The sequence below is a fragment of the Cynocephalus volans genome, chromosome 8 (assembly GCF_027409185.1).
Source record: "Cynocephalus volans isolate mCynVol1 chromosome 8, mCynVol1.pri, whole genome shotgun sequence".
NCBI classification, from domain to species: domain Eukaryota; kingdom Metazoa; phylum Chordata; class Mammalia; order Dermoptera; family Cynocephalidae; genus Cynocephalus; species Cynocephalus volans.
The window spans coordinates 31225-48169 of NC_084467.1; the positions used below are offsets into that span (position 1 = coordinate 31225).

Consider the following 16945-nt stretch of genomic DNA (forward strand, 5'->3'; position numbering starts at 1 on the left):
CAGCCCAGATGACGCCACGGGAGAGGCAGAGACTGGAGGTCGGGGAATTTCCCAGCACATGCGCTCTGGGCTTATTTTTGCCGGGGTTTCAGTTCCGGCTGGCGCCATCTTGTAATGGCGATTATGGTGTGACGAGGGGAGCTCCCCACATCTCCCCCTTTCTTATTACTTAAAGAGGCTGGAGCAAGCTCATTGGCCACAATATGTCTTGCCAGTAGTCCTGTCTTAGGTCGACCCACCTCAGGCCGTGACCTTACCCGTCAAAGGTTAACCCTATTGCCACCGGGCACCATGTCTTAGGTCGGCACACGTCCGGGGGGAAGTTGCCCGTCTCTGGATCTACTGGAGCGGACTCTGAATTGTGAATTGTGGGCCAGCACGAGCCAGGGCGAACCCCACTGATCAGTTTTCAGGGAGGCCAGCCGAAAAGGGGGGGGGGGACTAGTCTTTGAGCATAGATAGCCAAATATCGGGATTGGCTCCTTGCTCCAGAGCCACAAGTGCTTGGGCAATGACCACCTTGTCTTTTTGTGTTTGGGCTTTCAGCCTACAGACCAGCCAAAGAAGGAACACTAGTCCACAGCAGAGGGCCGCTCCAAACAACCCCACCCCCACCCATTCCTTGAAATGTGACATGGCAGTTGTGATCCAGGAGGACAGTCCAGCTGAAAAGGAGGCATCCACTCTTGTTGAATTCACAGACACGATGGCATAGCGCAGTTCTTGCATCAGGTCGTCAAAGTTCCCTGTCCAGTTTCCTAAAAGATACTTAGACAATTGATGAGACAAATTTGCCGCCCTGGTAAAATTTTCATATTGGATGCTGGTTACACATAATCCTGAATATTTCCATTGACATCCCAGTTGTGCAATTTGCCATAGAACCTCTATTTGTTCTTGGACTAAATCTACCCTTTGATTGACCACCATCAATCCTCCCCTTAACTGAGAATTTATTGCAGTTTGTGTGTTCAGGGCCTGGGCCACAGAAGAAGACAGTTTTAAAAACACATAAATCAAAAGGCTTAGTTTCATCAATGCGCTGCAACTGAGCATTTTGTAAGGCACTTTCAACGACCTGTAAGGCTTGATCTGCTGCAGGAGTTAATACTCTCGGGGAGGAGATATGAGAGTCCCCTTCCAATACGTCAAACAGAGGTTTTAACTCAGCAGAGGGGATTTTTAAAAATGGTCTCAGCCAATTTATATCTCCCAATAACTTTTGAAAATCATTTAAAGTATGTAAATGATCTCTACGAATCTGTAATTTTTGAGGGACTATTTTATCAGGATGAATAACCGATCCCAAAAACAAGCCAATTCCAGTAACTTGGACCTTTTCTGTAGCAATGTGAAGTCCCCATTGCTCTAATGTCTTGAGCAAAATTGGATATGCCCTCTGTAGAGTCTCTAGATGTTTGTGGCACATTAAAACGTCATCCATATAATGGATCAAAAGCAAGGATGGAAATTGTTTTCTAATAGGTTCAAGGGCTAATTGGACATATAACTGACACATGGTAGGGCTATTAGCCATGCCCTGAGGCAAGACCTTCCATTGAAATCTCTTATCAGGCTCAGAGTAAACTCAACAGGGGCATGGACCCGTCCTCCCTCGGAAGTCTCAAAGACCGGAAAGGTCATGGTCAGTCTTTTCCTCACCCTTTCAGGGATCAGCGAGAAGGCGGATGAGCGTGACGCATAGGGAGGCGGCGCCGGAGGCGGCGCCGTGGGCGGCGGCCGCGTTAACCTTTCTGCGTCACTTCTCCAATATTCATCAGGGTGATATCTCTCTTCCTCATATCTAGCCGCTTCTTCCTCTAGTTCTGACTCATCACTAAGACCGAGGGAATCAGAGCCCGAATCCCCTAAGTTTAGGGCTCCCAGCTCCCTCAGGGGATAGAGGCTGTCCCTTTTTTCCTGAAAATCACTTGGGCGCTGACTTTCTCCCTCATTAGCAGACTCGCCGGGAGGGCCCTTTTTCTTTTTCACTCCCTTGTCAGCAGACTTACCGGGAGGGCCGTTTACCTTTTTGGAGACGTCTCTCCTTTTGCGGGTACCCATCCTCTCACTCTTCTCAGTTTCTGACATGCTGTCCTGCACTTCCTCTAGGGTGTTTTGTCCTTCTAACACCACCGGCTGACAACCCTCATCCTCCAAACAATTTTTGACAAATTTCCAAATTGTCTTGGTGCCCATACGCAGATCCCCTTCAGCGTACTTGCGATCAAGGTCTTTACCCAATTTGTTCCAAGAGCCCAAGTTTAAGGAGCCGGAACAAGCAAACCACGGGGCTACGCGATCGATCTCTTTCACAAAATTCCTGAGTGCGCGGTTCCCCACCTTTATGTCACGCTGCTTCAATACTGTTTCTAACGCAGCAACTATGGATTGTGTGGATCCCATGGTTTCCAGGCAGAAACGTGTAGCTCTCTTATCTACGAGAGACTGACGCACGAATCGAAAGTGAAATGGCGCGCGGCTCTCTTATTTACGAGAGGCTCACGCAACCTAGGGTGCAGCTGCCTACGTACGTCAGTCTGACCACACCCGTAAGCCCCATCCACACAATCAGCGGCAGACCACCTCAGGAAAACTTGCAAACACAACTTTCTACGGAAGTGACAGACCCAACCCTAAGTCAAGGACAAGCATGCCTCTCTGAACTTACCTCCCTGCAGTTCTGAATCCTCCTCGTGATCAAGGGGTCTCCGAAGGTGCTGACGATGTAAATATCCCGGGTTTCGGCACCAGATGTCCCGCGCAACCATCTCGCCAGCAAGAACGACGCGGCACACACAGGATCCTTCTGCAGTAAAGCTTTAATGCGTCTTGAGAGGCAGAGCACAAGCTTATCGGGGCGGAGACCCCAAGTACAGAAACCCGTTCCCTTTTATAGAAAACTGTCCCTCGCCTAGGACGTGTCCCTCTCTGACTGGCGGTCGTGCATCAGCCCAGATGACGCCACGGGAGAGGCAGAGACTGGAGGTCGGGGAATTTCCCAGCACATGAGCTCTGGGCTTATTTTTGCCGGGGTTTCAGTTCCGGCCGGCGCCATCTTGTAATGGCGATTATGGTGTGACGAGGGGAGCTCCCCACAGTTGCAGATGATATGATTATCTGTGTAAAATATCCTAGCAAGTAAATAGAAAACTTCCTGGAATTAATTACTGATTACACCAACATTGCAGGATACAACATTAATATACAAAAGTCAATCACATTTCTATACCCCAGCAATGACCAAGTAAAATTTAAAACAAAAAACACAGTACTATTTACATTAGCAACTCAAAAAAGAGAAATGAAAGTTGAAAATCATCTACCTCATAAGAAATTAACATCAAGAATACATTTTAAAAGTGCCTACAACAACAAAACAAAAATCTGATTAAAAAATAAGCAAAGGACTTCAACAGACATTTCTACGAAGATGATATACCAATGCCTAACAAGCTCATGGAAAGATGCTTAACATCATTAATCACTAGAGTAATGCAAAACCACAATGAAATATCATTTCACACCTAATAGAAAATAACAAGTATTGGCAAAATTGGAAACTGTACGCTTTAAGTGAGTATATAAAGTGATGCAGCCCCTATTAAAAAAAATAGTACAGTGACATCTCAAAAAATTAAAAATAGAACATAGGATTCATAAATCCAAGTTTTGTGTACATATCCAAAATAATTAATAGCAGAATCTCAAAAAAGATATTTCCACACCTGTGTTCACAGCTGCATTACGCACAGAGTTAAGAGGTGAAAGCAACCGAAATGTTCAGCCATGAATGAATGGATAAAATGTGGTATATGCATAAAAAGAAATAATATCCAACCTTAAGAAAGGAAATCTTGGGCCGAGCCTGTGGCGCACTCGGGAGGGTGCTGCGCTGGGAGCGCGGCGACGCTCCCAGCGGCCGCGGGTTCGGATCCTATATAGGAATGGCCGGTACACTCACTGGCTGAGTGCCGGTCACGAAAAAGAAAAAAAAAAAAAAAAAGAAAGGAAATCTTGACATATGCTATAACATGGAACCCTAAGGAGATTACACAAAGTGAAATATGACACTCACAAAATGACAAGTATTGTATGGTCCCACTGATAAGAGTCAAATTTTTAGAAACACAAAGTAGAATGGTAGTTGCCAGAGGCTGGGAAAATTGGGAGTTGCCATTTAATGGATATAGAGTTTCAACTTTTCAAGATAAAAAAACTTGTGGATATCTCCTGCACAACAGTGTCAATATACTTACAACCACATAAAGGTTAAGAAATGATTCAAATGGTAAATTTTATGCTATACGCTTTTTGCCAAAATTAAATTATTTTAAAAGCCAATAGATGAACCAAAATAAGATACTGTTTAAAAATTAAATAATTGATGAAAAGTTAGAAAATAAGATGCAGAGGATTAAAAGGCAGATGAGGCAAATACAAATAGAAAATAGCAAAATGGCACACTTAACAATGATTAGTTTAAATGGAATTGCAATAAATATTCTACTTAAGGGCCGAGCCCGTGGCGCACTTGGTAGAGTGCTGCGCTGGGAGCGCGGCGACGCTCCCGCCGCGGGTTCGGATCCTATATAGGACTGACCGGTGCACTCACTGGCTGAGTGCTGGTCACGAAAAAACGACAAAAAAAAAAAAAAAAAAAAAATATTCTACTTAAGACAAAGACTGTTAGATTTGATAGGAGAGTAAGACCCAACAATATGTTGTCCAGAGAACTACACTTGAAATACAAAGAAACAGACTAAAAGTAAAATAGTGAAAACATATCTACCATAGCAACACAAATTGTGAAAAGCTTAAGTGGAAATATTGATATCAGCAAAACAATCTTCAAGACAAATTATATTACTAGAAATAAATGGAACACTGAAGGATGTGGGCCATACTACCACCTCCCATAACATGGAAAATGGAAACAGTATCTCACCATCTCGGGGTGTGCCAAAAGAGACTTTTGGGCACAAAAGGAAAAGTGCTAACTGGCCCCCTGTCTCTGTCAGTGAGAAAATAAAAGAAGGATGTTCAATTTTCAAACTGAATTTAGAGAAAATATGAAGGAGCTAGAACTTGCTGAGTTTGAAATAAAATTATTTTTCCATCCATTTTTCCAAGAAAAATATTTTCAAACTATTTTGCAGCAAGGATCAAGTCCATTGTTTTCCAAAAAAGATAAAAGACCAAAAATATTTCTAGCTTTCTAAGTACCTTTGGATCTGACACATAGACAATGCATAGTAAACAATAAAATTTCTAAGAAAATAGCCACCTCAGAGAGAAGGGAGGTCAGAGAACAATGGGCCTGATTCAGAATGTGTGAGGGTAGCATTCGTTTAATGGATTTTAGCACAATGGAAACCCATGTTTTTGTGGCAGTGAATACACCAGATAATTTCCTGTATCAAAAGGCTAGAGTCGGGGGGTTTCAAGATGGCGGTGGCTGCGGTGGTTGGCGCAGAGTAGCTGACGTGGAAAAGGCAGCCACTGGGTCTCAGGCAGCCGGGAAACTTGTGGACCTTCCTCTCGCCATCTCTTAAGGGAGGTCCGCTGCTGCTGGCCGGTCGTGGGGGCTGACTGCCACTTTGCCCCCGGCAGGAAAGGCTGCCACATTTACAGGCAACAGCTTTGAAGTGTGGAGCAGGAAAAGAACAGTTTCTTAGCTGCAAAAGCGAGTCTCTAAACAGGGAACATGGCGCCAGGGCTGCTGTGGATGCAGACAGGATGCCGGAGGCCGGGGCCGCGCTGAAGGTGGCCAGAGGCCCTATTCAGGATTTGAGGTTTCAGGCCAGCATAAAAGAAGATTCCTGGGAGCCGCGCGCCGCGGGACCGACTGAACAGCCTGAGGCGGCAGCGGCCGAGAACGGGGAAGGCAACAAACCAGAGGCAGAGAGTGAGCGCCAGACCTGGCACAGCCCTGTGAGTGACCCCTGGCCCAGCCCTGTTCGGGGGGCTAACGCCCACCCGGCTCCCGCCTGCATCACCGGTTCATTCACCGCCCCGGGGCTGCCTCCATTTTCCCAGGTGCTGGCAGCTCCGCCCGGCTCAGCCCCTCACTGAGCCTTCCCACTTGCTTGCCCTGGCGCGGGGCTTTCTGGAGCCTGCGGGCCGGCCTCCCCTCCCACTCCCTCCACGGTTCTCTGGCGGGGCTGGTGGCGTGGGGTGTCCCTGGCCAGTTTCGGGAGGGCAAGGAAGTATGGGTGGGCCGACTGTCACTCCACCACACCCTGGACTCCGGCCTCTGGTAAACTTCCTGTTACTGGGATGCAGACACCATCTCTATGGCCACCAGTTCGGAAAAAAGCCTAACCAATTTCTGGTTGGGAACAGTGTGGTAGGAGAGTTCCCAGGTCCGCTTGAACCTGCCAGAGAGCTGGCTGCAGGTGGGCGCTAGATTCGGTCTATGCCGGGGGGATACAAATGTGAACAAGTCCCGAGAAAGATCTACACAGTGCTACAAAGGCACCCAGAGCGACCGGTCGTCTGTGCCTACCAGAAACCTTGTAGGCTTCCTGGGCGAGGCAGTGCCGAGCAGGGTCTTGAAGGCCCAGCTGATAGACGAGGGTTGCAGAAGACACGTCTCAGCCCAGCACAGTGCGCACAGAGGGGGGAGACGTGCGGCCAGGGAGGCGGAGATTCGACAGAAACCACACACTCTGTGGGGTCGCCACTGCACGATCCAACAGCCTGGGCCAGAGCACACGGAACAGGGAGAAGTCCTGCATGGGAAGTGAAAGCTCAACAGAGATCACACACCCTGTGGTACATGATCCACCAGCCCAGCAGAGTCCAAGCTGACCAGAAAGGTGGCTCCCCGGAGAGGCCCAAGACCCGAGGCAACCACACACACGAGGCACTAGAGGCCAACTGAGCAGTCACGGAGGTAGCCATACAAAATTGGCAACCACAGCAACATCCTAGTTAGTCATTAGTCTCAAACCGGTGGACTGTGAAACCCCCTGCCACAATGAATAAACATCAAAAAAAAGATACCAGAAATACAAAAAATCAAGAAAGCACACCACCAAAAGTTAATAAATCTCAAACTCTAGATCCTATAGAACAAGAAGCCCTTGAAATGACTGACAAGGAATTTTGAGTGATAATTCTAACGAAACTGAATGAGATACAAGAAAACTCAGCTAGACATCATGATGAAATGAGGAAAAGTATACAAGATCTGAAAGAGGAAATGTACAAGGAAATCAATGTCCTGAAAAAAAATGTAGCAGAACTTGCTGAACTGAAGAAGTTATTCAGCGAAATAAAAAACACAACGGAGAGTTTAACCAGCAGGCTTGTCGAAGTTGAAGAGAGAACCTCTGAACTTGAAGATGGGCTGTTTGAAATAACACAAGCAGACAAACAGAAAGAAAAAAGAATCAAGGACATTCAAGAAAATCTGAGAGAGATATCAGACAACCTCAAGCGCTCAAATATCCGAGTCATGGGTATTCCAGAAGGGGAGGAAAATGGAGATTCCATTGAAAACATATTCAACAAAATAGTGGCAGAAAACTTCCCAGGTATAGGAAAAATCACAGATCTTCAGATCCAGGAAGCTCAACGATCTCCAAATGTATTCAACCCAAAAAGGCCTTCTCCAAGACATGTCATAGTCAAATTGGCAAAACTCAGAGACAAAGAGAGAATCTTAAAAGCTGCAAGAGAGAAGCGTCAAATCACCTATAAGGGAGCCCCAATCAGGTTAACATCAGACTTTTCATCACAAACCCTAAAAGCTAGAAAGGAATGGGATGATATTTTCAAAATACTAAAAGACAAAGATTGCCAGCCAAGAATACTCTACCCTGCAAGGCTATCCTTCCGAAATGAAGGGCAAATAGTATATTTCTCAGACAAACAAAAACTGCGGGAGTTCACTACCACACGACCACCCTTACAAGAAATCCTCAAGGGAGTACTGGGTTTGGTTCCTGAAAAATAACTACCACTGCCATAAAAACCCAAGAAAAATCAATACCCACTAGTATAATAAAAATGGCATTCATGAAGAGAAAACAAGCAAACAAAAACGCTATCTACAACCTAAGGAACCAACAAACACAGAAACCAAACAGTAAATCAGAAAGCAAGGAACAGAAGACACCTAAGACAACCAAACAACCAATAAAATGCTAGGAATAAATCAACACCTTTCAATAACAACTCTTAATGTAAAAGGCTTAAACTCCCCAATCAAAAGACACAGACTAGCTGACTGGATCAAAAAGGAGGACCCAACTATATGCTGCCTACAAGAGACCCACCACACCCATAAAGATTCACACAGACTAAGAGTGAAAGGATGGAAAAAGATTTACCATGCAAACAGAAAAGAAAAACGAGCTGGAGTAGCTATTCTTATATCTGACAAAATAGACTTTAAACTAAAAACCATAAAAAGAGACAATGAGGGACACTACTTAATGATAAAAGGACTGATCCATCAAGAAGACATAACAATCATAAATATGTACGCACCCAATGTTGGAGCAGCCAGATTTATAAAACAAACTCTATTAGACCTAAAGAAGGAAATAGACACTAATACCATAATAGCAGGGGACCTGAACACCCCACTGTCAATATTACACAGATCATCTAAGCAAAGAATCAGTAGAGAAACACAAGATCTAAACAAGACTCTAGACCAATTGGAATTGGCAGATATCTACAGAACATTCCATCCAACAACCTCAGAATATTCATTCTTCTCATCAGCACATGGATCATTCTCCAGGACAGATCACATATTAGGTCACAAATCAAGTCTCAATAAATTCAAAAAAATTGGAATTATCGCATGTATTTTCTCAGACCACAATGGATTAAAACTAGAAATTAATAACAAACGAAACTCTGGAAACCATACAAACACATGGAAATTAAACAGCATTCTACTTAATGACATATGGGTCCAAGAAGAAATCAAGCAGGAAATCAAAAAATTTATTGAAACTAATGAAAACAATGATACATCATACCAAAACCTGTGGGATACTGCAAAAGCAGTATTGAGGGGGAAATTTATTGCATTAAACGCTCACTTCAGAAGAATGGAAGATGGCAAGTGAACAACCTAACACTTCACCTTAAAGAACTAGAAAAACAAGAACAATCCAAACCTAAAGTTAGCAGATGGAAAGAAATCATTAAGATCAGAGCAGAACTGAATGAAATTGAAAACCAAAAAACAATTCAAAAGATCAATGAATCAAAAAGTTGGTTTTTTGAAAAGATAAATAAAATTGACAAACCATTAGCATGGCTAACAAAAAAAAGAAGAGAGAAGACTCAAATAACAAAAATTAGAAATGAAAAAGGCGATATTACAACTGATTCATCTGAAATACAAGAAATCATTCGAGACTACTATAAACAACTATGCGCCAACAAATTTGAAAATCTGGAGGAAATGGATAAACTTCTGGACACACACAAGCTCCCAAAACTGAACCATGAAGACGTAGAAAATTTGAACAGACCAATAACAATAAAGGAGATTGAAGCTGTTATCAGAAGGCTCCCAACAAAGAAAAGACCAGGACCAGATGGATTCACAGCAGAATTTTACCAAACATTCAAAGAGGAATTGACACCGATTCTTTACAAACTATTCCAAAAGATTGAAACGGACGTAAATCTCCCAAACTCATTCTATGAAGCAAATATCATCCTGATACCAAAACCAGGTAAAGATATAACCAAAAAAGAAAACTACAGGCCAATATCCTTGCTGAATATAGATGCAAAAATCCTCACTAAAATACTAGCAAACAGAATACAGCAACACATACATAAAATTATTCATCACGATCAAGTGGGATTCATCCCAGGGATGCAAGACTGGTTCAACATACGCAAATCAATAAATGTGATACACCATATTAATAAACTCAAACACAAGGACTGAAAAAGCATTTGATAAAGTTCAGCACTCATTCATGACAAAGACCCTCTATAAGTTAGGTATAGAGGGAAAGTATCTCAACATAATTAAAGCCATATATGCCAAACCCACTGCCAATATCATCCTGAATGGGGAAAAGCTGAAAGCTTTTCCTTTAAGAACAGGAACTAGACAAGGATGCCCACTCTCACCACTCCTATTCAACACAGTGTTGGAAGTACTAGCCAGAGCAATCAGAGAAGAGAAGGAAATAAAGGGCATCCAGATTGGAAAAGATGAAGTCAAACTGTCCCTGTTTGCAGATGACATGATCCTATATATCGAACAGCCTAAAACCTCTACAAAAAAACTCTTGGAATTGATAAATGATTTCAGCACAGTAGCAGGATACAAAATCAACACACAAAAATCAGTAGCATTTCTTTTCTCCAATAGTGAACATGCAGAAGGAGAAATCAAGAAAGCCTGCCCATTTACAATAGCCACCAAAAAAATAAAATACTTAGGAATTGAGTTAACCAAGGAGGTGAAAAATCTCTATAATGAGAACTACAAACCACTGCTGAGAGAAATTAGAGAGGATACAAGAAGATGGAAAGATATTCCATGCTCTTGGATTGGAAGAATCAACATAGTGAAAATGTCCATACTACCCAAAGTGATATACAAATTCAATGCAATCCCCATCAAAATTCCAAAGACATTTTTCTCAGAAATGGAAAAAACTATTCAGACATTTATATGGAACAATAAAAGACCACGAATAGCCAAAGCAATGCTCAGCAAAAAAAATAAAGCTGGAGGCATAACACTACCTGACTTTAAGCTATACTACAAAGCTATAATAACCAAAACAGTATGGTACTGGCATAAAAACAGACACACTGACCAATGGAATAGAATAGAGAATCCAGAAATCAACCCACACACTTACTGCCATCTGATCTTTGACAAAGGCACCAAGCCTATTCACTGGGGAAGGGACTGCCTCTTCAGCAAGTGGTGCTGGGATAACTGGATATCGATATGCAGGAGAATGAAACTAGATCCATACCTCTCACCGTATACTAAAATCAACTCAAAATGGATTAAGGATTTAAATATACACCCTGAGACAATAAAACTTCTTAAAGAAAACATAGGGGAAACACTTCAGGAAATAGGACTGGGCACAGACTTCATGAATACGACCCCAAAAGCACGGGCAACCAAAGGAAAAATAAACAAATGGGATTATATCAAACTAAAAAGCTTCTGCACAGCAAAAGAAACAATTAAAAGAGTTAAAAGACAACCAACAGAGTGGGAGAAAATATTTGCAAAATATACATCTGACAAAGGATTAATATCCAGAATATATAAGGAACTCAAACAACTTTACAAGAAGAAAACAAGCAACCCAATTAAAAAATGGGCAAAAGAGCTAAGTAGGCATTTCTCTAAGGAAGATATCCAAATGGCCAGCAGACATATGAAAAAATGCTCAACATCACTCAGCATCCGGGAAATGCAAATCAAAACCACATTGAGATACCATCTAACCCCAGTTAGGATGGCTAAAATCCAAAAGACTATGAACAATAAATGCTGGCGAGGCTGCGGAGAAAAAGGAACTCTCATACATTGTTGGTGGGACTGCAAAATGGTGCAGCCTCTATGGAAAATGGTATGGAGGTTCCTTAAACAATTGCAGATAGATCTACCATACGACCCAGCCATCCCACTGTTGGGAATATACCCAGAGGAATGGAAATCATCAAGTCGAAGGTATACCTGTTCCCCAATGTTTATCGCAGCACTCTTTACAATAGCCAAGAGTTGGAACCAGCCCAAATGCCCATCATCAGATGAGTGGATACGGAAAATGTGGTACATCTACACAATGGAATACTACTCAGCTATAAAAACGAATGAAATACTGCCATTTGCAACAACATGGATGGACCTCGAGAGAATTATATTAAGTGAAACAAGTCAGGCACAGAAAGAGAAATACCACATGTTCTCACTTATTGGTGGGAGCTAAAAATTAATATATAAATTCACACACACACATACACACATACACACACAAACCGGGGGGGGGGGGAAGAAGATATAACAACCACAATTATTTGAAGTTGATACAACAAACAAACAGAAAGGACATGGTTGGGGGGAGGGGGGAGGGAGAAGGGAGGGAGGTTTTGGTGATGGGGAGCATTAATCAGCTACAATGTATATCGACAAAATAAAATTAAAAAATAAAAAAAATAAAAAAAAATAAAAAAAATAAAAAAAAAGAGAAGAGAAGGAAATAAAGGGCATCCAGATTGGAAAAGATGAAGTCAAACTGTCCCTGTTTGCAGATGACATGATCCTATATAAGGAACAGCCTAAAACCTCTACAAAAAAACTGTTGGAATTGATAAATGATTTCAGCACAGTAGCAGGATACAAAATCAACACACAAAAATCAGTAGCATTTCTTTTCTCCAATAGTGAACATGCAGAACTAGAAATCAAGAAAGCCTGCCCATTTACAATAGCCACCAAAAAAATAAAATACTTAGGAATTGAGTTAACCAAGGAGGTGAAAAGTCTCTATAATGAGAACTACAAACCACTGCTGAGAGAAATTAGAGAGGATACAAGAAGATGGAAAGATATCCCATGCTCTTGGATTGGAAGAATCAACATAGTGAAAATGTCCATACTACCCAAAGTGATATACAAATTCAATGCAATCCCCATCAAAATTCCAAAGACATTTTTCTCAGAAATGGAAAAAACTATCCAGACATTTATATGGAACAATAAAAGACCACGCATAGCCAAAGCAATGCTGAGCAAAAAAAATAAAGCTGGAGGCATAACACTAACTGACTTTAAGCTATACTACAAAGCTATAATAACCAAAACAGTATGGTACTGGCATAAAAACAGACACACTGACCAATGGAATAGAATAGAGAATCCAGAAATCAACCCACACACTTACTGCCATCTGATCTTTGACAAAGGCACCAAGCCTATTCACTGGGGAAGGGACTGCCTCTTCAGCAAATGGTGCTGGGATAACTGGATATCCATATGCAGGAGAATGAAACTAGATCCATACCTCTCACTGTATACTAAAATCAACTCAAAATGGATTAAGGATTTAAATATACACCCTGAAACAATAAAACTTCTTAAAGAAAACATAGGAGAAACACTTCAGGAAATAGGACTGGACACAGACTTCATGAATACGACCCCAAAAGCACGGGCAACCAAAGGAAAAATAAACAAATGGGATTATATCAAACTAAAAAGCTTCTGCACAGCAAAAGAAACAATTAACAGAGTTAAAAGACAACCAACAGAGTGGGAGAAAATATTTGCAAAATATACATCTGACAAAGGATTAATATCCAGAATATATAAGGAACTCAAACAACTTTACAAGAAAAAAACAAGCAACCCAATTAAAAAATGGGCAAAAGAGCTAAGTAGGCAGTTCTCTAAGGAAGATATACAAATGGCCAACAGACATATGAAAAAATGCTCAACATCACTCAGCATCCGGGAAATGCAAATCAAAACCACACTGAGATACCATCTAACCCCAGTTAGGATGGCTAAAATCCAAAAGACCCTGAACAATAAATGCTGGCGAGGTTGCGGAGAAAAAGGAACTCTCATACATTGTTGGTGGGACTGCAAAATGGTGCAGCTTCTATGGAAAATGGTATGGAGGTTCCTCAAACAATTGCAGATAGATCTACCATACGACCCAGCTATCCCACTGTTGGGAATATACCCAGAGGAATGGAAATATCAAGTCGAAGGTATACCTGTTCCCCAATGTTCATCACAGCACTCTTTACAATAGCCAAGAGTTGGAACCAGCCCAAATGTCCATCATCAGATGAGTGGATACGGAAAATGTGGTACATCTACACAATGGAATACTACTCAGCTATAAAAACGAATGAAATACTGCCATTTGCAACAACATGGATGGACCGTGAGAGAATTATATTAAGTGAAACAAGTCAGGCACAGAAAGAGAAATACCACATGTTCTCACTTATTGGTGGGAGCTAAAAATTAATATATAAATTCACACACACACACACACAAACCGGGGGGGGGGGAAGAAGATATAACAACCACAATTACTTGAAGTTGATACGACAAGCAAACAGAAAGGACATTGTTGGGGGGGGGAGGGAGAAGGGAGGGAGGTTTTGGTGATGGGAAGCAATAATCAGCAACAATGTATATCGACAAAATAAAATTAAAAAAAAAAAAAAAAGGCTAGAGTCAGAAAAAAGTAAAAAAGGAAGGATGTTTGATCCCCCAACATATAATAACCAAAAATAGGTAAAGAAAGTCAGTCAACTGCAAACCCAGCCATTCAAGGAAAAGAGATATTGACAAAATGGTGAGAGCCTAGAAGACACAGTGAAGAGGCACAAAGCATCCTTTCCAGGGACCAGGACTGGGCCCTAATGAAATACTAAAGCAGGTGCCTGATGGGAATATATAATTACTCAGACCACTGCCCTCAGGGTGCTGCCCCTTCTCACCAACCCTGTCTGAAGAAAAGTGCACACAGAATCATGCCTGTCTGTTCACTGTAAGCTGGATGTGTGTTAAAAAGATGACAGGACACTGGAGCTTGTTTAGTTTGGCTTTTTGTCAACTGCACAGTGGTAGAATATTTCTAGATCTCTTGAGAGGGGCAAAGTATATTTTGCACGCAGTAAAATTTATGGTCAGAGAGCAGACTGTGGACTATTCAACAGTGCTGTGAAGTCTTGCTATTTCTCTTACTGACAGGTGGAATCTAATTGTCTTCCCCTGGAATCAAAGCTGGTCTTTGTGATGTGCTTGACTAAGAGAATACACTGGAAGAGATGCCTTGGTATCTGAGTGGAGATAACAAGAATCCTTGCAGCTTCTGCCTGGGCCTCTTGGACACTTGTTCTGGCAGAAGCCAGAGAAACCTGACTACCCTGGGAATGCCACTCTGTGAGGAAGTCCAACATAGCCACAAAGAGAGGGCTGGATGTCTGCTTAGTGTTCCCAGCCACTAGAGTTTTTCCAGCTCAGAGAAGAGACATTGTGTAGCATCAAACCCACACCACCCTGTCCAGTTTACTGACCCAAAACATTGTGACATGTAATAAGAAGATGTTCTTATTTTAAGCCATCAAGTTTTGTAATATTTTGTTGCACCGCAGATCACTGGAACAGCAAAAAAGTTATTAGAGACCTTAAGTAGTACTTTGACTTGAAACATGAAGAGTGTAGGTTTACAATGAATATTACATTCAAAACAAAGATTTTCACATCTTATGTTAGGTCTCAAACTACAATTGTGAATGTAAATGTTCAGCTAACTGGTTTGTCAATTTTTGTTCTTAACTAGCTGTTAGCTACAATTCTGCTTTAAAAACATACTGATGACTAATGCACGCATTCATTTTTAAGTAATCACCTGAAATAGGAGGAGAATAAAACACAATCTGTAAGAAAGTTTAAAAACATGATGGGTCTTATTGAACTACAAACAGATGACTGTATATTAATAAAAACTACAAATAGAATCACTGATGTAAATTTATAGAAGCAATAGGTAGAAATTACGAAAATTTGTACTTTCTGTTTTTATTATTCCATGTCTTTTTACTGACCATTGTTCAAACATGTCCCAGTCACTCCTGAAGGTTTTCTCCCCGTGGACTCCTAAGGATGTCACCACAAGTGCTGGCTAGAAGCATAGGTCACCAGGGATTGAACCTCATAGCCCAGGAAACATTACCTTCAGGTTTTTACAAGAATGATATTTCCAGTGGAACAAAGTTACAGTCTTTATGAGCACAAACATCTCCCCCTATACTGGCACTGTATATAGAAATTAGAATAACATGAAAAGACCAAACAAACAAAAGTAGCAGGAAGTAACACAAGGTAAATTAGACCCAAGAAACAGGGAAGAGTTGAGGAGAAATCTCATTCGGTGGCTTGTGTCAGTGGCTGGGTGGTAGTGATAACACATATAACAGAAGAAGGGCAAGTGGTTTTAATTTTAGATTTGTTGACCTTGAGGTGATGTTTTGTTTTGTTTTTCCTGGCAGCTGACTGGTGCAGAGATCTGGACCCTTGACCTTGGTGTTAAAACACCATGATCTAAACAACTGAGCTAACAAGCCAGCCCCTTGAGGTGCACTTTGAATAGCTACGAACGAGCATTCAGCACAGTTCAACCTATGAACAAAAGACTAGGGAAGAAGCACAACCTGGAGAGAAAGAGGAGTACAAAATGCAGAGGACTGAATCAGTGAAAAAGAATTTCACATGAGAAGAACAGGGCCCAGGATGAAGCACTTTGATAAGCTACGTTATAAAGAAGAAAGTAGAAGAATTCAGGAGAAAAGAGCAAAAACCATCAGTGAAGTCATGAGAGAAACTAACAAACTAACACAGAGGAATCTCCAGGAGAATATCATGAACAGTAGTCCAAACTGTAGCAGAAGACTCAAGTTAGAAAAAGACTAGAGAACAGTCATTGGATTTGACTATAATTTAGGTTATCATTCTAGGTTTTGCCTATGAAACTAGTACAGTCTTCCAAAGCCACCTGGAACAAGATTTATTTTAAATACTTTACAAAAAGCTTACTAAGCAACTTGTGCCTTTGAACTAGGTAACTATTTCCACTGCAGAAAGTGAGAAATGTTGATTTCCAGGTCAACAGTGAAAAACTTTCTAATACTGATGGTGTTGCAGAATTTGGTGCCACCAAATCTTCACATCCCAAGAGAATTTGGCAGATTCTCTTCTCAGGTTCCATTCCAATCATGTAAACAAAGTGTCCACCTTTTTTCGATGATATCACAAAGACCAGACAAACTTTTATTCAACTCAGCTGACTCTGAGGTCTTACAAACTGCTATATCTACAAGCCAACTTTATCTTATGAATGTGCATTTCTTTCAAGTTGACTTTTACTCATCTATACTTTTTCATTTATGCATGCCATAA

The 16945-nt window shown here is 41.6% G+C and overlaps 1 protein-coding gene across 3 annotated transcripts in view; it reads right to left on the bottom strand.

Annotated features, from left to right (window-relative positions):
- The window catches only part of LOC134383851 (zinc finger protein 345-like), a 28951-nt gene that overhangs the window by 8815 nt on the left and 3191 nt on the right, over positions 1-16945 (bottom strand). The gene's annotated exons all lie outside the window — the stretch shown is intronic.